The 22,627-nt window shown below is 49.0% G+C and overlaps 1 protein-coding gene across 8 annotated transcripts in view; it reads right to left on the bottom strand.

Annotated features, from left to right (window-relative positions):
* Positions 1-22,627, bottom strand: part of GATAD2A (GATA zinc finger domain containing 2A) — an 84,227-nt gene that overhangs the window by 47,990 nt on the left and 13,610 nt on the right. For 2 of the 8 annotated variants that reach the window (XM_059719692.1, XM_059719691.1), the window contains exon 1: positions 18,375-18,469. The exons of the other annotated variants lie outside the window; for them this stretch is intronic. The gene's annotated coding sequence lies outside the window, so the exon portion shown is untranslated. Of the gene's footprint in view, positions 1-18,374; positions 18,470-22,627 lie in introns of those variants that run through there. 8 annotated transcript variants of the gene reach the window in all.

Below are 22,627 nucleotides of genomic sequence, written 5' to 3'. Positions count from 1 at the left end.
ATGCAGATATTAAATTTAGGCGCGATTAGTTAAAGAGCATTAACCTATGTGTAGATGTGACCCGGCACTGACTTTAGTGCCAGGTCTGGCTAGCCACTAGGGACACGTGGCAGGGCTGCAGGGACTTGGCACTAACTTTAGTGCCAAGTCGCTGCTCGTGTAGACACCTGCCAAAAAGCACTTAATGTGCATTAGCTTATTCCGCATTAAATTCAGTCGTGTGTAAATGCACGTGTAGACGTGCCCAGTGGGTGTAACCGCGGAGGTCAGCCGCGAAGCAGTTAAGCAGCAGAATCAAACGTAAGCTGTTTAAACAACATGGAGTAAATCTTTAGTACTACTTCAGCTAGGAAAGCAACGCTGCGCAGCAGAATGGAAATCAGCTTGCAGTTTGACAGGTGGACTGAGTAGTACCTATATTTTTGGTTTTATTTTATTTTTAACCAAAAAAGTGTGGAGGACAGATTGCCTGTTCAAGCTGCAGAATTGCCACACAACATTTTGCACATGGCTTCTGCACCATCAGTTCCTTCGGAATTTAGATTTTGGAAGAAAAATAAGGGGGGGGGTGGAATCAAGAGAAGCTTCTAACCTTAAATGAACTTAAGTTTTCTTCTTTTTTTTTTATCATATCTGAAAATGTTGGGCCCCGGTGCTTCACAAAAATACATATATGCAAAGGCATAAATAAACATCACATTAATCCCATAGCAATGCTGACACTATAGAGGAGTCTAGCGATAACATGACCAAGCAGGGCAACCACTATTTCAGTGAAAGCAGAAACACCCGACTTGTTCTGCTTGTAGTTTTAATGCCATTGTGTTTGCTCCATCCACTCAAGATTTACACAGGATATTTAGAAACAAAAAACTGCAAACTGTTTAAATTCCAAATGAAAGAGATAATGTACAGGTTGGTTGAAACGAATAAAATATAACATGAAATCTCCAGCTGACTGCTTCCGACAAAATGAAAAATACTTGGATTTGCAAAGAGAACGACGGCTCCATCCATGGATTTAAGAAGGCAAAAACATAGGTTTCATACTTATTATGCGGAAAGATATATATCTGCAGCTAACAACATAGTTTTATCTTGTAAATCCTAGACTACTTTTCTGTATATACCACTGGACCACAGCACGAGAAACTCGAAAGGCAAGGCAGCATTTTTCAAATGCAGAACTTGTGGAGGCTACGGATGCTAGAGAAGAATAAAGATACCAGATAGTGTAGTAAAACATGATGGGGGCACTGCAGTTCAGCAAAACTGCTTATGTATGCTTTCCCATTAAACAACTAAAATTACACAAGAGGTATTTTAGCTTTCAGAATGCTAATGGGACCTGGTTAGCAGGGGAAAAAAATCCTCAGTTGGATAGCTTACTTCCAGTCTCCGTACGGATGCACCAAGAGCAAACAATTATTACACAGCAGCACCTGAGATGTCCCAGTGCACATCTGAAAATGACTCCCCAAAAGTTGCTGCAGACATGCCAATCCACACACACACACACACACACACACACACAGACTAAGCCTACCCAGGGTTTTTAACCCGACTTTGGACTTCAGACTGGATGACTCTGTGATGGAATTTCCTGGCTATGATTCACAGTTGTGCGAGGCTTTCAGAGCTCTCTTTTGCACCCAGAGGGACACTTGGCATCAAGTTTAACCGTCTTACTTCGGATGTGCTCTGCAGTCAAACCCGTACACTGTACTCGCACGAAGAAGAGGTAAGTCCCTCCTCCACCCCCCAAAAAAGAGAGACGTTCTTCCCAGCCAGAATTCCAGTGGGAGCGCTTTGGAGAGAGAGCGCAGCTACTGCGAATGCATTAAGATAATATAAGTGATCACCATGGTAGTTTATGTAAATTGAACCAGTTTGTTCCATTTTGGGCAGGTAAAGATTTTTCGGCTTCCTAGCCAAAAAATCTATTTTTAATTCAGGAGTTTAAAAGTCAGAACTGGATTTCTTGTTAAAATTCTCAGAAAAGAAGGGGTGTCCCTTCCAGGAAGGGTTTCCATTCCCCAGACAATACTCGTGTTGCAGCGCAGTTTCGCGTGCTCTGTAGAGACCAGAGGTAACTGGATTGCAACAGGACAGGTATGAACAATGCTTTCAGGACCAAATCCTGGAAGAAAGGAGGAAAGCAAGGCAGCTGTTCATTTTTGGCGTGCAAGTCTTCTTACATGGAGCTGTTAAGAGCTGTGCGCAATGTGGCAAAATGAGACGGAGGGGAAGCAATTCTGATTTGGGGGCACATCTTGCTAGAGGCCCCTTCACCTCCCATCTCCTCTTGCTTTTATTTTATTGTTTGTAAAGCTCCTAGGACAAAACGGAGAAAAGCCTCTAATCCCAAGCATCTTAGTGCAAGGCATGATGGCTGGCTTGTAACCTTGGAGGCAGGATCCCATCTCATGTCACAGTGGCCTCTACACATCCACATCTGGTAGATGGGAACGACCTTTAGTCTCTGATAAAATGGATTTTGAACTGATGACCTATAAAGGTGAAAGGCTGTCAATCTTCTTATGAATATACCCTGAAGTACCTGATCCCCAACATGTGCTGGTGTTACACCACCACAAATGCAACTTCTTGCAAATAAGGCACGTTCTGATGTTCTGCTTGTGCAAAAAGAGGGGAAGACCCCAACTTTCAGCTTCACTTTCAGACATGAAGCAGTGAACTGTCCCACCCGCCCTGTTGAGTGTGCATCTGAAAGCAGCTGCTCTTACAAGTGCTACAATCAAATATTAAACATCCCTCCCAAGTCTGCAGCTAAGAAAAAGGATTTTGCAATACAGAAGTCAACTCCCAGTTAATCCAGGATTCTCACACGAATGGTAGAAATAATATACAGCTTGCATACACACATATACAACCTTCTTCTGCCCATCAAATAACCAGATTTTTTGGACTCTCAGCCTTCAGATGACTCCTTCCCCCTTCAGCTACACTAACAGCTGCATGGAGTTAGGCAAAGGAAGCAGGGACAGGAGAAAAGTCCCTTGCTGGTAACTTGTTCTCGGGTCACCTGTGCATATTCACCCTCTTGGCATTGGCACTTCCCCACGATGAACCCCATCAGCTCAATGCCAAGGGTGCCAACCTCGTGAGAGATAATGCACAAAGGTCCTTTATTTCTAGCTCTAGGAGGGGAGAGATCGTGTCTACTGGTACCGGTTCAGATCCTGCCCCTTGCATCCCTGACAACTTGCAGAACTGACCGGTGTCAGCGAGCCTTTCTTGGACAAGATCACCGGTCAAATTTAACCCTTTGGAATCTAGGGCTGAATCACAATACTCCTGCAATCGGTGGTGGTGCCGAGTATCTAACCCGATTAACACAGGAACGTTTAGGGCAGCGCATTTAACTAGAATGCTTGTCAAATATTGCCAAGAAATCAAATTACAGTGGAAGTATTTGGAAGGGGGGAAGAGAGTAAACGCAGCTTAAAAGAAAGGGGAAATAACACTTGGAGCTCTCCGGAAGTTCATCGATTCAAGCCTTGCTCGCCTAGCTCGGTTCCAGAAACCCAGGGATGCCCATGGGCTGGGCAGCAAATTGCAAAGCTGAGGCACACAGAGAAACTGTGAGAGGGTTTAGATGCCATGTGGAAAAATGCAACACGGACTCTCTCTGGATGGAGACCTAAGTCAGCACAAAATGGAGTGCGTTTGTCTGCAGGTCGATTCAGAAGATCAGGCAGGCTCCAAATCCCAGATCACCATTTGGTTGGCTACTCATGAATAGAAACACCCCTGACCGGCTCTGGTGGTGCCTCTATAGGCTCCAGCAGAAACAAAAGCATGAAATCAGTTTTACACCCGTAAAACGAGTTGTCTTGAAGTGGGGGCACAGTTCTCCAAGGAATCCTAACTTGGCCCCCAAATAGCCCATGAGAAACTGCGACTGCTATTGCAAAATGCTGAAGTTAGACAACAACTGACAACAATTTGCAAAGTGCGTCATTCTTCCCCTTGTCGGGGTAGCAAAGTTGATGTCTAAAGGCAAAGATAATCTCACAGCAATCTGCTTTTTTTTTTTTTTGCACAGATTGGTTTTGTCCAAGCTGTTCCCTTTAAACCAGTTCTTAAAAACTAACTGCAAAGAGGCCTTCAGCCTGCTCAGTTATCACTAGCAAAGGGATGCTCTCCCCCAGAGGAAGGAACACCAAGATCTCCAGTCATGCGTTTCACAAAAATTTTGGACTCCAAATTAATTTTTAAGAGTCATGTAATTACAATAAGTCTTATTCTCAGTGCTAATTTTACAATCAGTTTCACACCGAGATGCAGTGACGTGTAAAATATGTAGAATAAAACTCTCTCACTGTTATTATTAGCCCCCAGAAAAGGGGGAATTCCTTGGTTACACACTGACCGAGACAAAACTTGCACTGCATCTTCAAAAAGGTGAAATCCAGGTCCCAACAGCCATGTACACGGGCAATCAAACACACCCGCAACCAAATGCAAGTCACTGAGCTGTCTTACCGAGTAGCCTGCTTGCATGAAAGCAAAAACGGGAATCATAAAGCTAAGAGCTAATGAATAGACCTTAGCAACAAAAAGTGATTTAAAGACATCCCTATGTATTTTGTTAAACGCAACGCTAGAGCAGATGGGACTAAAAGGACTGTGCTATCTATGCAAAGCAAGGGCCACAATGTCAATCTGATTATTTATTGATTATTCTGCACTTGCCTACAAATCATATTGACCCTGATCCTGCCCTGAGCTGCACTGAGCTCTGCAGGCGTGTGCGCAGGGGGATCCGTGCACAGGGCTCATCGCACGAGCACAGCACCCGTGACAAATGCTCCCGCAACGCTGCTCTTGGGACCCCCAATGGTCTCCCACCTTTTATCATTCATTTTAGATAACCGACCCCGGCCCAGCTGCTGACTTCACCGCACTGTGCTGGGGAAAGCAGCATTTGCTGGATCTAGAGAGACAAGTCCTCCATGGCAGCTTTAGGGAGGAAATGTATTTTGGGACCTGAGTTACTGTTTTCAGGAGCGTGCATTTGATTTTTGCCAGAAGGAGGTGCATCTTGTTTTAAGCGTGCACGCACACAATTGTTAGTGTGACATAAAAAGCTGTTGCAGAAGACTTGGCAGCGTGTAAAAGCAAACTGTTTAATGTATCACTTATTTCGGAAGACAAGGTTGAGCTGGAGAAAAGCTGTCTGTTTTGTTTCTCTTACACTAGTGCAAGGCTGAAGAGGGTGGCAGCATCCAAAGCAGGTGGCAGACTTATTGCAAAGCCTAATGGAGTATCCTTTTTTTCCCCCCTCCTTTAATCAGCAAGTGAAATGTCTGATTTTCACTCCCAGGCCTCCAGAGAAGATTCCTTCACTGTCCCTCTGACGTCAGTCTGCTGCAATGGACTGGGCTAAAGTTTCTGTCCATGCTCTCCATCCAGCTTTTGGCATTCAATAAGCAAAGGCTTTAACAAACCAGTCAGACACTGGTTAAAATGGTGCACGGTCTCAGCACCATCTTTTCATCTAACTTTACGAACCGCTCGATTCCTCGTGACACCCGGCTCGATGCACGTCTCCCCCCATCCAGCTCCACGGCTGGTCATTTAAAACATGGTAACAAGCTTTCTGGAACCGCGCCTAAGCACCTTACAGAAAAATACATGAATTAATCAAGAACTTTTGCCATCATGAGTATATGAATACTTTATAATAACCGACCTGTAGGTGGTTAAAGCAACTCTTCTAGTTTAGCAAACTCCAACTCAAATTACGGCAGGGTGGGGAAGGTGGATGAAATAATGGAGGGAGTCAAATTTGCGTTTTGGCAGGAACTGGAGGAACACACATATTTGCACAAAATGAAGCCAAGGGCAGCTCCCATCACTAGTACAGGGATCCAGGACAGCACTCCACCTCGATTCAGAGGGCTTTCCTTTGTATCACGAGGAAGCACTACCTTTTTATACTGCAGTATTATTAATTACCTTTTGATTAGAGGGAAGGAGGGAGGACTGGGGGTCACCTCCGGACCACCCGCCTGCACTTTTCCCTTCCCTCCTTTCCAAAGCGACAGCGTTGCTGCCAAGACTTAGCATTTTTGTCTTGAGAGACTCTAATTGCCAGCGATAAACTTGCCAGCGTCCCTTTACAGAGACCAGCCTGAGGGTAATCAGACTCAAAATAATGACAACAGAATCGCAGGTTGAGGCAATGTTTTCTAGAGACAGCATTTAAATGCAACGTTCGTGGGAAATATGGACAATGCACTGATGCTCAGCACAGTACGACTTGAACCAGAGTTGTGGCATTTGGTGCCAACCACAAAACAGAAAGCGAAGTTCAATGAATTAACCAGGCACCTTTCTGCCACAAGTGACTCAATTGCCCCATCTACACAAGAAAGCCGACCCACGGAAAATGGTTGAACTGCTAGGTTTTAGCTACACCACCAGTTAAGGACCAAGATACTCCTTCAGATGTAGAGGTGACAGCGTAGACAGGAAACATGTCTTTTTCCATCTGCCACCTAACATGATTGACTCCTGCTTTGACAAGGTAGTTGATACTTAGGCGCTAGACTATTGTACAACCCTGAGGGCTTTGCTGAGTGTGATGACAAGCCACGCTGGCAGAGCGGGACCGGCGGGCGTGTGCCTGGGATACCAAGATTCACACCGGGAGTCCTAGGGAGCAGAGGGGTTTCCACAACCTCAAAGTTTTGGGCTGCTTGTTAAAAAGCATCTTCAGTTAACGGCGATAGGAACTAATCCCTTTTGCTGGACTGAACTTGTAAACGTGGAGAACACTGAGAAAGGGATAAGGGGGAAGGGAAGTGAACTAGTGTGTGCATACCTACACACTACTGAAATAAAGAAAACCCTTTTGAAAAGAAATACATGACACACACACACACACGCACACCTGTACCTCTTGCTTTCTGACCCCCGCTGCTCCATCCGCGATGCTCACTGCGACACTGCCAAGTCCAGCAACAAATGTTAAACCTGCTCCTCAATTCAAGTCCCCGACTGTTAATTTTTCCAGATGAAAGATCCTTTACTGTGCCAAGATGCACGTGTACTCGCAGCGAGGGTATTCTCACAGACGCCGCAAGCTCCCTTCCTGTTCTGGACAGCTGTCTAGGAAGGCAAGACGGGCTGTAGTAAGAGCTTTCCAGGATCATAAGCAACACCTGGAAGCTGCAAAGTGTCGTTCTACACCGACATCTGCGAATGTCACGGCCGAACTGAAGAGGGTCCCGTACCGCTTACAGACTATTTTTTTCTAGTAGAAGAGGGTACGCTTTTTTTGTGCGCCTGTCGGAGACAGCCAGCAGCATCCCTTTACAGACAGTCTTGCCCAAGGTGCACAAGTGTGGAACAAGAGTCGCCCTAAACCATATAACGAGCACCACTGTCTTATGCAGTTTTGACGAAAGCAGCACCCTCCGACTCCGCGCGGAGGATTCCTACAAGAGCTCAAGGAAAAGCTTAATTATATCAGTCGCGTCTTGCTAATACTGGCGAACGTAGCATCCTCTTGTTGATGGCCTGCCTTTCAGGAAGCATTTGAGGAAGCAACCACAGGCATTATAGTGCACGACCCACTGAAGACCAGTTGTGGTATTATTTGGCTAAGAATCTGTCCTCACAAGGGGAAGAAAAAAGAACCATGTACATTAAAGACGCGTGTTACAGCTGCACGGCAAACCTTAACTCTGCCATTTGCAAGTCAAGGTAAACGCTGTGAGTTTTACGTGAGTTTGACTCCTGAGACTCGTGTGCAGCTTAGTGTGAAAGCACTTTTTCCTAGCACAGACACGTCCTAACACTGCCTTGAGGAAGTTGTCACCGTCTCCAAAGGATATGCAAGAGCTGGGAGGAGAAAGACCGTTACTTGCAGGTAGTCTCAAGCCAAGCAGAAGGCAGGACAGATTCACACCGCACACGTGCGCTGGTTAGTCCATCTCACACGCTTTCGTGAGATGAAGTGAGCTTCTGCCCCTGGAAGCTCGTGCTACGGTTAGTCTCCAAGGTACAAATCTACCCTGCCTTCTCCAGATCTAGAAGGCAATGTAACCCATCCTCAAGCACTAGCAGGGTTTCTAAGGAACAAAATCAGACGAAAATGCTTTTAAAAAGGAATTTATATGAGTAAATGGCTTCAACCCCACACACCTTGTTTTAAACACATGCAGGGAGTTTAGGTGTCTGAGGATAGGAGGACGGCAACAGCATTAAAACAACTGAAACGTTTTCCTGATCATCGCAGCTATTGGATAAAAGTGCTTCAGACCGAGGCTGGATGAAAAGAAGGTGAAGGGATTAAACCGCCTTCCCACCCTCGCAAATAAAAGCAAATATCAAAAATCGAACCTTAGACCTAGAGAGGCTTAAAACATTTGTACTGGAATAATGAAAGTGGCAGACATTTGAAAATATCCTCTTGTTTGAAAACCAGCACGTGAAGAAGTGTCAGAAAGTCCAGAAACTGGAGAAGCGGTAACACCTCAGTGGAACGAAAAAGTGAAAAAGAAAGGCCACATCAGGTATAATTTTAGGAAGCAGCTATCTAACACAGCTCTGCCTGGGGCAAGTACAGCAATCTTTTACTTACTATCTGATGAGGATAAGAGAGAAGAAATTCTATTTTTATACCGAAATAGTAGTGGTTTCTCAAGTGTTTCCCTATACTTTACTATCAGGGTCATACACACATTTGAGGCCCAGTTTTGTCTGAGACAGGGTTTGCAGAGATCCTGCTACAAACATAAATGCTTTGCATTTACTTCTTTCTTTCATTCTTGCAAGCAAATCTAAAGCCAGCTAGCCACGTGACTATTTCGACAGTGTCCTATATCTTTATTCATATCGATTTGTGAGCCGACTGTATCGCTATGGGCTTACTCCTATTTTGACTCATAGATGAGCAATTATTAGCCTGAGACTTAAACGTAGCAGCTCATAGGCTAATCTCATTATGAGACTCTGGGAGTCCTCAATATTATTGGCATAAAACAGACTAGGAGACTGACCTGCTGATGACTGTGGTCATGTGAAACGGGCTCTCCTGAGGGAACGAAGACATGGCCGAACTGCCCGTGCAGACAGGATAAGAAGCACGATGTAAATGGGGCTGGTTTGCCCCATTTCAACTACTTGAAAAGGCTTGGCCGTAGCAGCTCGAGGACTCGGAGCTGGCAGCCGGTCAGTGTTCCCGTCAATACTGGCAGCCCAAGTTGTGCCGAGACCGAAGCAGAGAGGGCTGATCAAATGAAAGTAAACCGGTGTTGCATAATTACATTTCTATACCTCAACTCAGTATGTGCTAACGACTGCCACTCGTTTAGGTGGCTGTAACAAAGACCTGATACTTGTCCCCAAGTCCTGGCTCCCACTCCAACTTCACTTGGAGCAAATTTCAATTCTCGAGTCGACATCGTAAGCAGCTCTGTTCTCCAGAGGGACGCTACTGCGGCTGGTTACTCAAATGGAAGAAAAATAATCACTCGCAGATACACACACCTGTCTTAATTACTCACGCTAAAGAGTATTTATTTGAGGACGTGGGGGAGGGGAAGATTACTTACTCCATAGCTTACAATAACTGATCTCTTAAGACAACATGGGTATGCTCCAAAGCCATCCTTCATCCAACACTCCCCAACGAGCATATAAGACCTGTGGTCACGGGCATCCTTTTAGTTTTGTGGTGCGGACATATCCACACTGGACGTGCATTCAGTAATCTCTCAAAGTTCGAAATATCGCGAGTATATAAAGCAATTGTCTCGATTGTTAAATGCCAGAAAATAAAATCAAATGACTCTTCCGGGAAGGATATTTGCAATCTACACTTTTATATTTTTTGCTGTGCCGAAATTTTCAAGCGAGGAGCGTGCATTAAAAGCCACCCCCAAGCTAAGAGTGCTGAAGCAGCAATTATCAACCAGCCAAGACATAATCGGCACTTGAAGGAGCTTCGTGTGTTTCATGTCAGCAGCACATGATCAGGCTTTGAGAGACAGAGACAAGATCTATATGCAGATCAGCCACAGATTTTTTTAAGCCTTAATACAGAGGAAAAAGCAGCCCAGGGAGTAGGTGACAAACGACCTTACGTTAAAGAGCCGGCACGGTACCCCGGGACATCAAGAGGGCTGGAAGCTGCTGTCACGCTGTCCTGCTGCTCCTAGAGGCCTCCTGAATGTTGGTCCCCCAAAACAGCCATTGGTGCCTTAAGAGGAACAAGCCACCGCCTTTTTCTTAGAAAACTTCTTTATGCCACAACCATGCCACCTGCATCCAAATAAACTACTTCATCTTTCTACGTGTCATATGGATGATTAGGTGCATTTGAATGCACACTTCTTATACCCACAGACCTCCAACGATTCAACGCTTTAGTAGCTCAGTGTTTAATGCAGAAACAGTCAAGACCGTGCAGGCAAGCATCCAGAAATGAAACAGGACTCTGGCTACCGACAGGGAAAAGTCATCTCCTCCAAGCAGAGACACAGTAGGTGCTACGGGGTCATAGCTATGGCCCCTTCTAGCTTTAATGAAATCATGTAGCCTGACCCCCTTCAGAAGCCATGGAAATGCAGCCCATGACCCCTGGGTTGACCTGATTAACGAAGACAGGATTCACCAAGTTTCTAGACCAAGAGATTGCAGTTTAAGAACCACTGGGCTCAAACCCGTCTTCCATAAGACCACCAGTCTTGACCCGATGACAGCAAGCGTGGAAAAAACGACTGCGTGGTCAACAACGGACAATCATCCCACCATCTCACTGTTCAGAAGGCGGCCCTCCTCCTTTCCAATCCGAATGTCCCTGGTTTTAGCTTCCTCGACATACAACACCATTCAAGTCATTGGGTCCTGATGCATGTCTCCCCTATATTCTTCAAGTGTCTGAACTTCCTGAGATGACGACTATTCATTACAGCTTACAAGGTGAATTCATTAAGCCTGTAAAAAGAAAACTGAAAACTACACTAGTAATTACTACTCGGGGGGAGGAAGGGGGGACAAAAACCCCTCCACGATCCCAGGACCATAGAAAGTATATGCGTGATGACAAGATACAGGCTGACTTTTCATGCCTTTATAAAAGCAGTGTTAGAGAGCATTTCTGTTCTCAGCGCATAGTTAAGGTTTACTACAGACATCGTGCGCCATAATGACCTTAGTATAATGTGTAAAATCAAACATTTTACACCAAGGGGAATCAAGGCAGGGAGAAGTTTAAGTGACTTGTACGTGGCTGGATAGCAAGTCAGTAGCAAAACCAAGAGAGCCCAAATTTCCCGAGTAGCACTACCTTTCTCCACAGGTCACCAAGTTTTCCTGATTATCCTTTATTCCCAAGAGGCCTTATTATTATAGCTTCTGAATCCCTTATAGAGATGACTATAGTCGGGCTGTCCAAAACTCCTCATGATAAAACGGTTGCAGACAACTTTGGGGAGTGGAAGAGGAGTGAGGAAAAGAGGATGATGCCTCCACTGTTTGCACCAGAAGCATTTAAAAATGGGGTAGGGAGCAAAATCCTAGCACAAAAGAAGTGTTTTTTACTCGTGCTACGTGACTGTGTTCAGATTTGGCAAAACTATCAAACCAGCGTTCCTGCAGGGAGGAAGTTGTCATGCACCTTTCCTCGCTTCAAGATGTCAGAAATGTTTGGCCGGGCGCCAAAATCGTACGACTGATCGTGAACAGTCTAGTCTAAGACGGGGTCCCCGCCACAGCTGAGAAAACACCCTCTGCACTAGAAAGCCAGGAAGCGGGCAGCTTCTCCTGGGCTGGGGTGCAAAAGGAGAGAAGAACTAAGTCAGATGCCCTGTAGCACGTGATGCACCGGAGGAGGAAAGGAAAGAGCTCTGTGCCCTGCTCACATGGGGAAGGCTCCCTGGGACCCCACCCCACCCCCAAACCACCACCTGGAAACAACACGTGGCTCCTTGCGTGCCCATCGGTGTTGATATGTGACTGATGATGACACACGGTGGGGCTGGAGGTGGTGGTATCGCTGCAAACGCACATACCCGAATTCTTCATTTAGAAGGAACGTGCACAAGAAGTTTCACGTGCGACGCACAAGAAGGCACTCGGGCATTACGGCAACACTCGACAAGTTAAAAAGAAATGCCCACGTTATGATTCAACAGGCAGTCTAAGTCCTGCCTCTTCGGGATGTGCATTGCGATACCATCTTTCAATCACAAGCCTCTTCCTCCTCCCCACAGGACCTCTTCCTCACTGACCAGGACAGACAGGGCTCAGGAAATGAGTGCTAAGCAGCGAACGCTTATAAGATCCCAGTCTCATTTGCTCTAGAAGCTGGAAGAGGAGAGAACAATGTTAGAGGCGCAGCAAACAATGCCGGGAACTAAAAGTGGGGGAGGGCGGATGCAAGCTAACCTGGCTTATGATTAAGGCCCACGAAAGCTGCTCAGAGGAATTCCAATCCATCCCGGCCTTAGCCACGGGCTGGGAAAGTCACTTAGACGAGAAGTTTGGCAGATGACCAGTTTTCTTTTTTATTTTCTGGTTTCCCCTCTCAAGTCCCGCAAGCTGCAGCTGAAGTCAAGGAGCGCCCGGGCAGCAGGGTACAGGGTGCGGAGTCGCAGCTTCCCGAACCCTGGTCCTAGCCGGGCCAGGGATGCACCAGCAGGCCCCAGGCAAGTCTCATGTCCTAGTTTTCCCATTTGAAAAAGAAAAATGGGGATAATACTCTCTTATCCCTCAAGGTGAAGTTACATTTGGGTGTTTTTGGTGGTAAGCGCCATAAAAAGAGACCATGAAGAAAGAAATAGTCCTGTCTCAGGGCACATTAGTCCCCCAGACTGAGGAGCAGCAATGGAGAGGGGTGGCTGCCCTTCTACAGCTTAGCTGCGGTTGGGACCAACTGAGCATATTTTATCTAACAAACTCCCTGTTTCTAATCTCCTAGGCATTGGTGTCACCTTTTCTTTTCCTACTCTCTTACTGTCACATACGTCAGGTATTTTTCACTAGGTGCTTTCTTTTCTGGCTGTGCGATGCAAAGGGATGAGAGTGGACGTCAACGTGGACACTTTGGGATAAACGGCTGCTTTCAAATGTGGGCGACTCGATTTCATGGGCTGGGAGATCCGCTCCAGCCCCATAAGTTTACCGCAGCCACTGAATGGGGTGCAGTAAGCGAGGCCATAATACCGTGAAAAACAAATGTATGACCACATAAGACTGCACCATAACACACGTGTACACGGGAGCAGAATTCAGCGTGTCTGTACGGCCGGGAGTCTATTGTTTCCTAACTTCTGCGTGCTGGAGGCTGAAGCCTAGACAACACTTGTGTCACAGGATGCATGTGTGTCATCACAACTCTTTTGGATTCAACTTTATACGTAGCTGGTGATGGGGTGGAACCATGTGGTTTTCCAACAACAATACCTACACACACGAGTTGTGGTGCACCAACAGCTAAATTCACCTCTCAGCAACGGCTTGTACCCACGCTCCCATTAAAAATGAAGAAAACTACATGTGCACATAAAGAGACCGCACTGTTAGGTATTTAACATCTTCTTTTTTTCTAAAAGAAAAGAAGTTAAGCAGGACTTGTGTCTCAGATCGAGTCTCAGCCCAGCCTTGAATTCATTCCCATTGCGTCCTAAGAGGTGCAGCATTATTGGGAGTGGGGCAGAGAAAGAGGCAGCTGACTTTTGGACAAGATACCAAGCTGAAGGCGGTGCCCAAGCATTCATTCCAGTATAAAACAGACAACATGGCATTCACAGGGAGGGATGAGGGGGACATTTCCTCGGTCATTAAAACATTTTAATATCTAACACTGAAAGGCTGCTACTGCATCGTGCTTCCTGCGCTGGCGTTTTTGCAAAATGCCTTGGACGTGAAAGGACCAAGCTTTTTCCCCCTAGTCTAAAGACAAACCTATTCTATTTTCAGACAGCGAGGAACCACACACTGCTAATTATGGCTTCAGGAACACGAGAAAATGTTTGGGTCTCTTCATAAGCTTAAAAAATAAATAAATAAAAAAATCACATCACCGTACAGTATTTGAAGAATGAAGTACACCAAGTATTTGCAAGACCCTGTGGGCTGGCCTTCGGACACTGCTAGTCCTTCTCGACAGACCCAAAACCTGCCAAAAAAAGGACCACGTTTCTTCTTCTTAACACCCGAGGAAGGATGCTTGGTGCCCGAACGCTCGGCCAACAGCTCTCCTAGCTACACGCTGGTCCAATAAAAGGGATCACAAAAATTCCCTGCCTTCCATACGTTTCCTAGATCACGACAGCCCCGACAATATTATTTCAATCCTCTTTACACCAAACTCAAAAGAGTTGCACAACCAGAATACAGCACTGAACCAGTTTTAAATATTCCGTAATACAAACTCTTTGATAGCCTTGTGTGAAAGGTGCCATAAAAACGCATAATATCCATCCATGCTTTCCTGCTAGCTTTTCTGTTGTGCCACTTATATGGGGTTTATATATGAAGGGTTTTATAAAATAGCCTTTTAAGGCGGGAGGGGAGAAGGAAAGGGAAGAGGAGGAACCAAAGCACCATGAACCTTGCTGCTGTGTGGGTCCACCCAGCATGGCACAGGGATAGAGAAGCCTCTTCTCCTAGCAGAATTGTAAGAGCCCAAGTACAATGCATCTCTGTGCTATATCCAAAAAGAAACCATCTCCGACCTTTCTGTATGCCACGTAAGCTGGGAATATTGCAGGCACCTACCTAGAACCTGGGATTTCTCTTTACTTCGATTTGTAAATATATATTTTACAAAAGATATAAATACGCACACTCCTGAGCTCCTGAAGCCACGTGCGTTACAATTAAGCAGCCACATCTGCGCCATTAAGGCCTCCGGAGCATCTGCAAGCGGCGCTTGTCTTCTGCAAGCCCAAACGCCCCAGTGCAAGAGCTCTCCGCCGGCCGGCCGGCCGGACCGGAGCGATTTCCAACAGCAAAGTGCGCGAGGACAGACACTCTCCCGCTCCGGCAGCGAGTTGAAGCTGTGCTCGAAGCACGGCCACCCTGTTGTCTCAGCCTTTCTGACTTCAAATTTCTCGAGAGGGAGTCACCCAGGACTCCTCCAGTTGCTTAGCAACTGCCTTGGGGACCTCACAACACGGACACCATTTCAGAAAGGCACAATATGCCATAACTTTGTTTTTTTCTTGAATGGGCTCTGCTCACCGAAGTTCCTTACTGAGGTGCAAAGCATACCTGTTATACTTGCAATTTTCTGCCTGCTTTTAATCGCCCTGAAGAATGCTCTTAGTACTATTAGAAGGGCTGCTCACCCGGATTTTTTTAAAAGCCAGACCAGGTAACAGGGTGCAATGCAAGCAATGCAAGCGCTCTGCCCAGGCATGGACACGAACCCCCGTGCAGGAGGGATCCCGCGAGAGAGAAGCCGTTCAGATAAGAAAGGCAAGCCCGCCCAGGACCTTCCGGGCCAGCGAGCTGGCCCTTCCCCCACCCGGCAAGTTTCCTTATCAACCGAATTCTCCGACCATGCGATGAAGTCATCAGCCCGGGTGCCAAGTGTCACGTGTGGCCTTGTTTGCCAAGAGACTGTCCGAGATCATCCAGTCTTCTCACTCTGGCCACAGACCTATCAGACAGTAACCACATCCCCGGAGGTGCGCTGGCCCGTGGCGTGGAGGAGAGCAGCTCTGTGCCCCGCCACCCAGGTGGACAGGTGAGCCGCGGGCCGTACAACAGCCGTGTGGCACTGCGACGCTGGGCGGGTTACCGAGGGTCTGGGCGCAACACGCTTGCATCAGTGTGTTGATGTAACATCGAGACGTGACGGTGCAACTCCGGCCTCTTCTTACACCTGCACGTTCCCGCTGCCTTCCGCCTGTCCCACTTCGCTGCAGCTGATCGGGGCAAACACAGCTCCTGCCCAGGGGCAGTCCGGGTGGCAAAGTTCGCCCTTCCCAACAGCAAGAATTGGGTTGGTCTCCGGGGGTCAGGATGGGCAGGATGCCCGCATCTCCCCAGACACAGCTAACACAACACCAACTGACTGCTGCCACGAGTGGTACCTGAATAGCTCTGAACATCACGTCAAGTCCCAGGTCACATGCCAAGCAAGCCCCTCCACCTCTCAATCCGTCAGTCAAAACTTACAATTCAGGAGGAGGACATGGAAGAGAGAAGGTCTCTCTCTGGCCCTGACACTGATTTCCTGCGTGACCCTGGCCAAGTCACTTAACACCCCCCCCATGCCCCCATTAAATGCCAAATGGGCACAAGGATACCCAGCTCTGCTCTGTGGTTTGAGATGCACCCGTGAAGCATTCAGCACAACCCCTAAATGGCAGCATTGGAAGCATTCAACTACACTGAGTCCCACAGAGCGGCGAGTATCATAACTTAATAAATGAACGGGGGGCAAAGTCTCACGCCGCTCTCTCTCCAGCAAGCACGGGCGTATTTCCGAGCCGTTACCTCGATTTTGGCGAGCGCAGCCCCTGCTCGTCCAGCGACAGGGCTTGCCTGCATCTCTGCCTCCCAATGCCAGTAGGTGTCACTCTGGCATTGCTTCCACAAAATCTGGAGCAGGGACTCCCAAATTTATGGAGCCTGCACCATTTGCACCTTTGCTGGGCAGGTCCCCGAGACAGACGCACAACACCCTTGTGGTCACACAATATTTGCAGAGCGGGAGAAGCGAGATGCTCAGGAGACCTGATGGTTTGTCAGGTCTTTAATGTGCAGTGTGTGGTTTTATCTCCTCGTCCATCTGCTCTGTTCTTCTGCTAGCCCGCTCGCACCTGGGCCACGTGCGTCCCTGCTTCCCGCCCCTCCCTCCTCATGCATCCCAGGCACTTTGCAACCTCCTCTCTCTCCCCGATCTTTTCAGGCCCAGATGTTTCATTCTCTTCTCCCGACGGCAAGCGGCTTCAGTCCCACTGGTGCCTTCTTGTCCCCGAGGCGGCTCTTGTTTCTTCTCTTCCTGCGCAGCAGTGGTCCCTAGCAGAGGCGGGGAGGCTGCTTCTTCCCTTCCAGTTGTATTTCTAGGCCTCGGATGCAAAGTTGAGGGTGAAAAACCCTCAACACCTGGAGAAACAGCTGGAAGGAAGATCTCAGTGGGGTTTGCCTTCCCCGCTGGACTCGGGACCACGCTTGGGGAACCTCTCACTTTGCAAAGGGGAGTCTACTGCACGCCCAGAAATGGAAAGGGAGGGGGAACTAGGAAGAAACAAGAGAAAGTAAAAGCGAAGAACCTCGCTTCGGAGGCTTTAATATAAGAGTCTAATTGCCCCGAAACGAAGGTGCACACGCTCATCTGGAACGTCTGTGCAAGCTGCGATCCACTTTTCTTCCACAAAAAACAAAACCCCCTCTCCTCTAGTCACAGATAAGTGACCAGGACTAAACGGCAAGGCTCTCTGGGCAGCTGTGATCTCTTTTAATAGACCAACTGAGCAGCAGGAAAAAAGCAAAGAACTTTTTCTCAGCTATCCAGTTGTTCTAGTAAAAGCAATCGCATCTGCCCGAAGAACCGTGCCTGCCCGTGTCCTTGGACCAACACGGTACAACCAACACCCCTGCTCTCGGCAAGCCACTCAGCCTGGGTTTCCCCCCCAAGAGAGACGGGGATACTTGCCCCCCGCCTCTCAAGGACCCGGTGTCTTGTTTGTTTAAACCACTTTGAACACAAACCGTGCTGAGCGCTATGCAAGTGCAATGCCTGGCCCGTTTAAAACGCGTGCTTCACCCCGGAGGGTGGGGGGCTGCGCAGGGAGGCCCGGAAAAGAGACCGCCGCCGTGCTGCCTGTGCCCTTGCACCAACACGGCTCCAACCAGCGCCCCGCCGCTTGCAGACACACGGTTTTTTTCAAAAAAGGGATCCATCCGTGCAGTCCCGGCTGGCGCATTACAGGCAGGGGTGGAGGGCAGAAAGGGCTGCCCCCATAGCGCCGGGGTGCTTGCCAGCAGGAGGAGGGGTGCAGCGGCGGCGCTGCCCCCCTGGCCGGGGGAAGCGGAGACTCTTATTGTGACACCGCGGCGGCCTGCCTGCCCGCCGGGCCAAGTGCCACGGCTGGGGCTGCACCAGGGCGCCCACCCCCGCGCCGCGCGGGGCAGGGGCACGGGCACGGGCACGCCCCGGCCGGGCTGCACGGGGCACGCGCACCCCGCACGCTGCCAGCCCCCCACCCCACCCCACCCCACCCGATACAGGGGACCGAGCCCTGCACGCGCACCGCTGCAGCCCCTCCGCCGGAGCATTTTAAAATCGCGCCTTCCCCTGCCCCGGGCTCGGCCCCGCAGGCGGGAGGAGGCGCAGGAGTAACTTTCCCGGAAGAAACCACCCCCCCCGGCCGACTCACGCGTGGGGGCCCGGCCCGCGCCCCGCCGCCCGACTCGGCGCCGCTCACATGGAGCCGCGGCGTCGCTCCCCGGAGCATGCGCGCCCGCACCCGCCCGCGCCGGACCGCCGCTGCCCCCGGAGCCGAGCGGGGCCGCCCCGGCCGGGCCACGTGGAGCGGCGCGCCCGCCGCAGCGCCACGTGGTGCCCGGCTCGGCCCGGCCCCGCGCGACCCCCGCCCGGCTGTGCCCGAGGCCCGGCGGGGCTGGGAAGTTCGCAGCTTTGCAGTCGTCCTCCTGGCTACAAACTCCTGGCAACCCTCGTGTGGAAGTTGCCATTAAAGAAAATCATCACATCCCTGCTTTCCGTCTCGCTTTTCCGCCGTGCCGATTACGTGGGGGTCGTAAGGTCGCTTTTTAAGGGGGGTATAGGTGGACTGTACAAATACAGGCGGAAGAGAGTGAACGCAGCAATCCCGGGGAGCAGGCTTAGAGAGGGGGACAGCTAGGAGTCGAGGGGCTGATGGCTAGGGCTAAGGCGAGGCAAGGCGAAGAAGGGAGGGCAGATGGGAGATCGAGGGCTAACGCGGGCGAGGCATCCGAGGTCCCCGAGGATCTCGAGACACCGAGCTGAAGCCCAATATTGGTCGCTCGCTCCGCGGGGATGTGTGGAGTTTGTTGTATCAGGAGCGACAGTCTTGCTTGCAGGGTGCAAAATGCAGCTGCCCCTGGTTACGCGTCCAGCCCGGGGTTTACGGAGATGCCGCCCGGAGAAGGCCAGGCCCCTTGACTCTGCCGAAACCACCGCTCCAGGGACACCAACACAAACGAACCGGTACGGTACCAAACCCTGTCTGTCGGGCCACGCTCATTAAGCTTTCACAGAAACGTCCAACTGGTTTTGTAACGGCTCCAACTAGACATGGTCACCCCTTCGCACAGGTGCCCAGCTCCGCCGCCCCTGCAACGGTTTCCCGAACGGGTTGCAGCGCTGGCGGAGCCGGCCTGGGAGCCTGCGATGGTCGAGTGACTAAATCAACCTCCTTAGGCTTACCCCATCATCCCGCAGACAAATTATTCACCTGGCTTTGCCCTGAATAGGCACCGCTCCGACGACAGGCCAACGTCGCTAGTGTTTTCTCGCACGGCCCTTAAAATCTCCAGTTGACCTCATCTCTGGACTGGGAATTTCCTTCTGCTGCTGGCAGCTCAGCACCTTGTTTGCAGGATATAATGAATGGGCCCGGGCCAAGTGAGGCGGTGCGGAGTCACTTCCAGCAGGACTCTCCTTTTCTTCGGAAGAGCGAGCGTCCTCCTCCTGAGTTCAAACTTCTGCTACTTGTTTTTCAAAACCCCAGGGAGAAGGCAATTTTGAGAGAGATCACAGGAGATTGGGGACTCGAGTAGCGGGTCCGTGTTGCACTTCACCAGCCCTCGGTAGCACGCTGACCCCGATCAGGCAGCAGGATGGTCTCTGCTGTAGTGCCAGGGCTGGAAGGTGCGGGGTTTTTAACTATTCACTGATCTGAACCCCTGGCAACCTAAACAAGAGTGGCCTGTAGATCTGGACTTGGGGAAGGGATTTTTTTTTTCCTCTGACACATACGTCTGGGAATATACTTTATCAGGGTGTGAGGAACTGCACTGCCAAGCCTCTTCCTGCTTCTCCCAGGAATAGCGTTTTTGGCGACTGCATGCTGAGGCAGGTCAAAATCCCCGAGTTGGGACAAACATCCAGTCAAAACTTGAGCCCGAGATGTGGTTTCTTCCCGTGGCTCGCTCGCATCTGGTTTCTAGCCTACATCAACTCCCGGGCTGGAGAGTCTTGCCAGCTTGGTGGTGGCAGCCTTGTTTCTCGGGTAGGTGGAAATCCAAACTCGTCAGAAGAAGTTTGCTATCCGAAGAGCAATGGGTCACATCCATTCACACGACCGCCGCTCCCCTCGCGGGAAAGAAACAAGGACTTGGAACGGTGAACAAGGAAGACGCCGGCATTCGAAATGGAAGGTCTCTTGTTCCACACTTCGGTGTTGGAAATCTGGCAACGGGACCAGATGGATGCTTCAGAGCCCCGCTTCCCTTGGGCAACAGTTTGAATTTTAATTAGCGGTCATTGTAAGGGGTGGGGGAGAGGAGAAAGATTCCCGGTTTGAAGTGGGGGTCCTTAACACATGGAAAAAAGGTGGGGGAAGCAAACTAGCAATAAGATTTCCCTTTCATGTTTGCTACTTGTCTGGATTAGGCGGAGTTACGATTTGAACAGTTCTGTCTTGTCACCACTTAAAAAACAACCACCCCCCCCCCCCAAAAAAAAAAAAGTATTGCGATTTGGTCGTGCCCTCGCCAGAAATGAAATGCAGGTGCCCAAGTGATGCTACTTCAGCCAGGTGCCGTAACTTGCTCCCAACCCATCTGGGCCACGTGGTGGTAGGAAGTGGCACGCCCGGATCAGTCGGAAAGTTTGATGAAACAACCACGAGAAGAAAGAAGAGGAGCTAGAGCTCAGCTAAATAAATGTACACCCACCTATGAGAACTCGGTACCCAAACACTTGCACTGAATGTAACCTGTGCTGATACCTCTCAAAATAGTTCCAGGGGGAAGAAAAATATTTGATCCCAGATTGAATACCCCTCAGCGATGTCAGCGAGGCGGGAGTTTTGCTGGCGTTTAGGGTCTCTTTCGGGGGGGCGAGGGCAGGCAAAACTGCCCCTCGAAACAATGCCAGTCACACTCACAGGAGAAACCAACCACATCTAGGGGACCTGAATAACGTTTCCAGGCGGAACAGGGAGAGCCATTCAAAAGCATGCATTTGGTGTTTCAAAACACGTCCTAAACGCCAAATGATAAGCTTCACTATGTCTTTAAGTAGACTTCCTTGCGGTAGTCCTGCCCTTTTGGATCAGATTAGCTCCGTGGCCCTCCTGACTGAGCACTTGGACACTTGCAGAGTCATTCTGCTATGGCCTCGCTATTATAGAAGCAGCCAGTATCATTGTAGCTCAGCTCGTAACCACTCATTAGCCTTTATTAGTGTGCTGAGACATGGGACTTCTCTAAGCCACTGCAAGAACTCTTTCGGTTATGCTTCTGTAAGAGTTAGTCTTGCTCATACCAGGGCTGCTTGTACGGGCGCTTTAAAAACACGTGAATGAAGTGTTCGTGCTTGGAGCCATGCTGCTTTGCGACGCAGAGCTGAGCTCAGTCAGCACGCGGAGCAGTCTCTAAACGCCTAAGCAGTGCAAGAAGCAATGTTTTGAACCCCACGTTTCTTGGTCACTACCAAACTAAAACCTAATATTGGTACGTAGAATGGGGGGGTTGTGATTAACACGAAGGTCCCATCCACGTGCGACCTTTTCACAACTGTGGTACTTCTCGCAACCGTAAAGATCTTGAGCTCCACAGTTTGAGTCAGACTTCAACTTGAGCAACCGTATTTGACCTTTGCACGTTTCTCCTGCAGTTTCATTGAGAGAAACAACTCATTTTGTCTCGCTGAGTGTTATGTGCTGTTCAAACTTCGCAACAGTGGTTTCTGCATATCACTCGTGCTGGAAGCAAAATGTTTTGTATCTAGCTTAGCTAAAAGGGAACATGGTTGGAGATATTTCAGGGTAAAAGAGAATACAACATGCATGAAAAAAGCTTCTGCTGAAGCTGCGTGGGGGGAAAGGGCATAAAGACTTTGCAGCACTAAATTTCCTTCAGGACTGAGTAATGTAGTACCAGGGAGAGAGAATTTTGCTCTCATTTTCTCACAGCAGTCGAGAGGTCTGTGATAAGTATCGCCTGACAAATAAGGTCACTTGTTTTAAGCCATGAACTCAAATTGTATTTTATAACCAACCACTGTCTTGCAGGAATTTGGTTTATGTCCTGCAAAATTGTGTGTAAACCAGTATTGGAGCCGGACTAGCATTATTTTGACCCACTGCGCTGACTTCCTGTGTACTGCGTTCAATACAGGTCACTGATCAATAAAGGCAGGAGCCTAAGAAATACTTATTTCAATCAGGTTTTGTGAGTGGATACACTTGGCCTTACCCAAAAACTTAATTGTCTGAACCTTCAGGATAAACCAAGTGTTTAGATTTAGTATGAAAGTCCCACGGGTCGGAGAACGGGACGGGTCTGCTCTAGACTTTTGCCAGTTGCTATTCTTCTAGGATAACTGCATCTGTAACCTGGTACCTGAACTCAGTTGTTAAGATGCATCTAAAATCTGATAGCACGAGACCACAGAAAGGCCATTTCAGTAAAGCAAACCTCT

The sequence above is a fragment of the Alligator mississippiensis genome, chromosome 16 (genome assembly GCF_030867095.1).
Source record: "Alligator mississippiensis isolate rAllMis1 chromosome 16, rAllMis1, whole genome shotgun sequence".
NCBI classification, from domain to species: domain Eukaryota; kingdom Metazoa; phylum Chordata; order Crocodylia; family Alligatoridae; genus Alligator; species Alligator mississippiensis.
The sequence above is the reverse complement of the archived record's forward strand: the minus strand, read 5'-3'. Positions and strand labels throughout refer to the sequence as shown.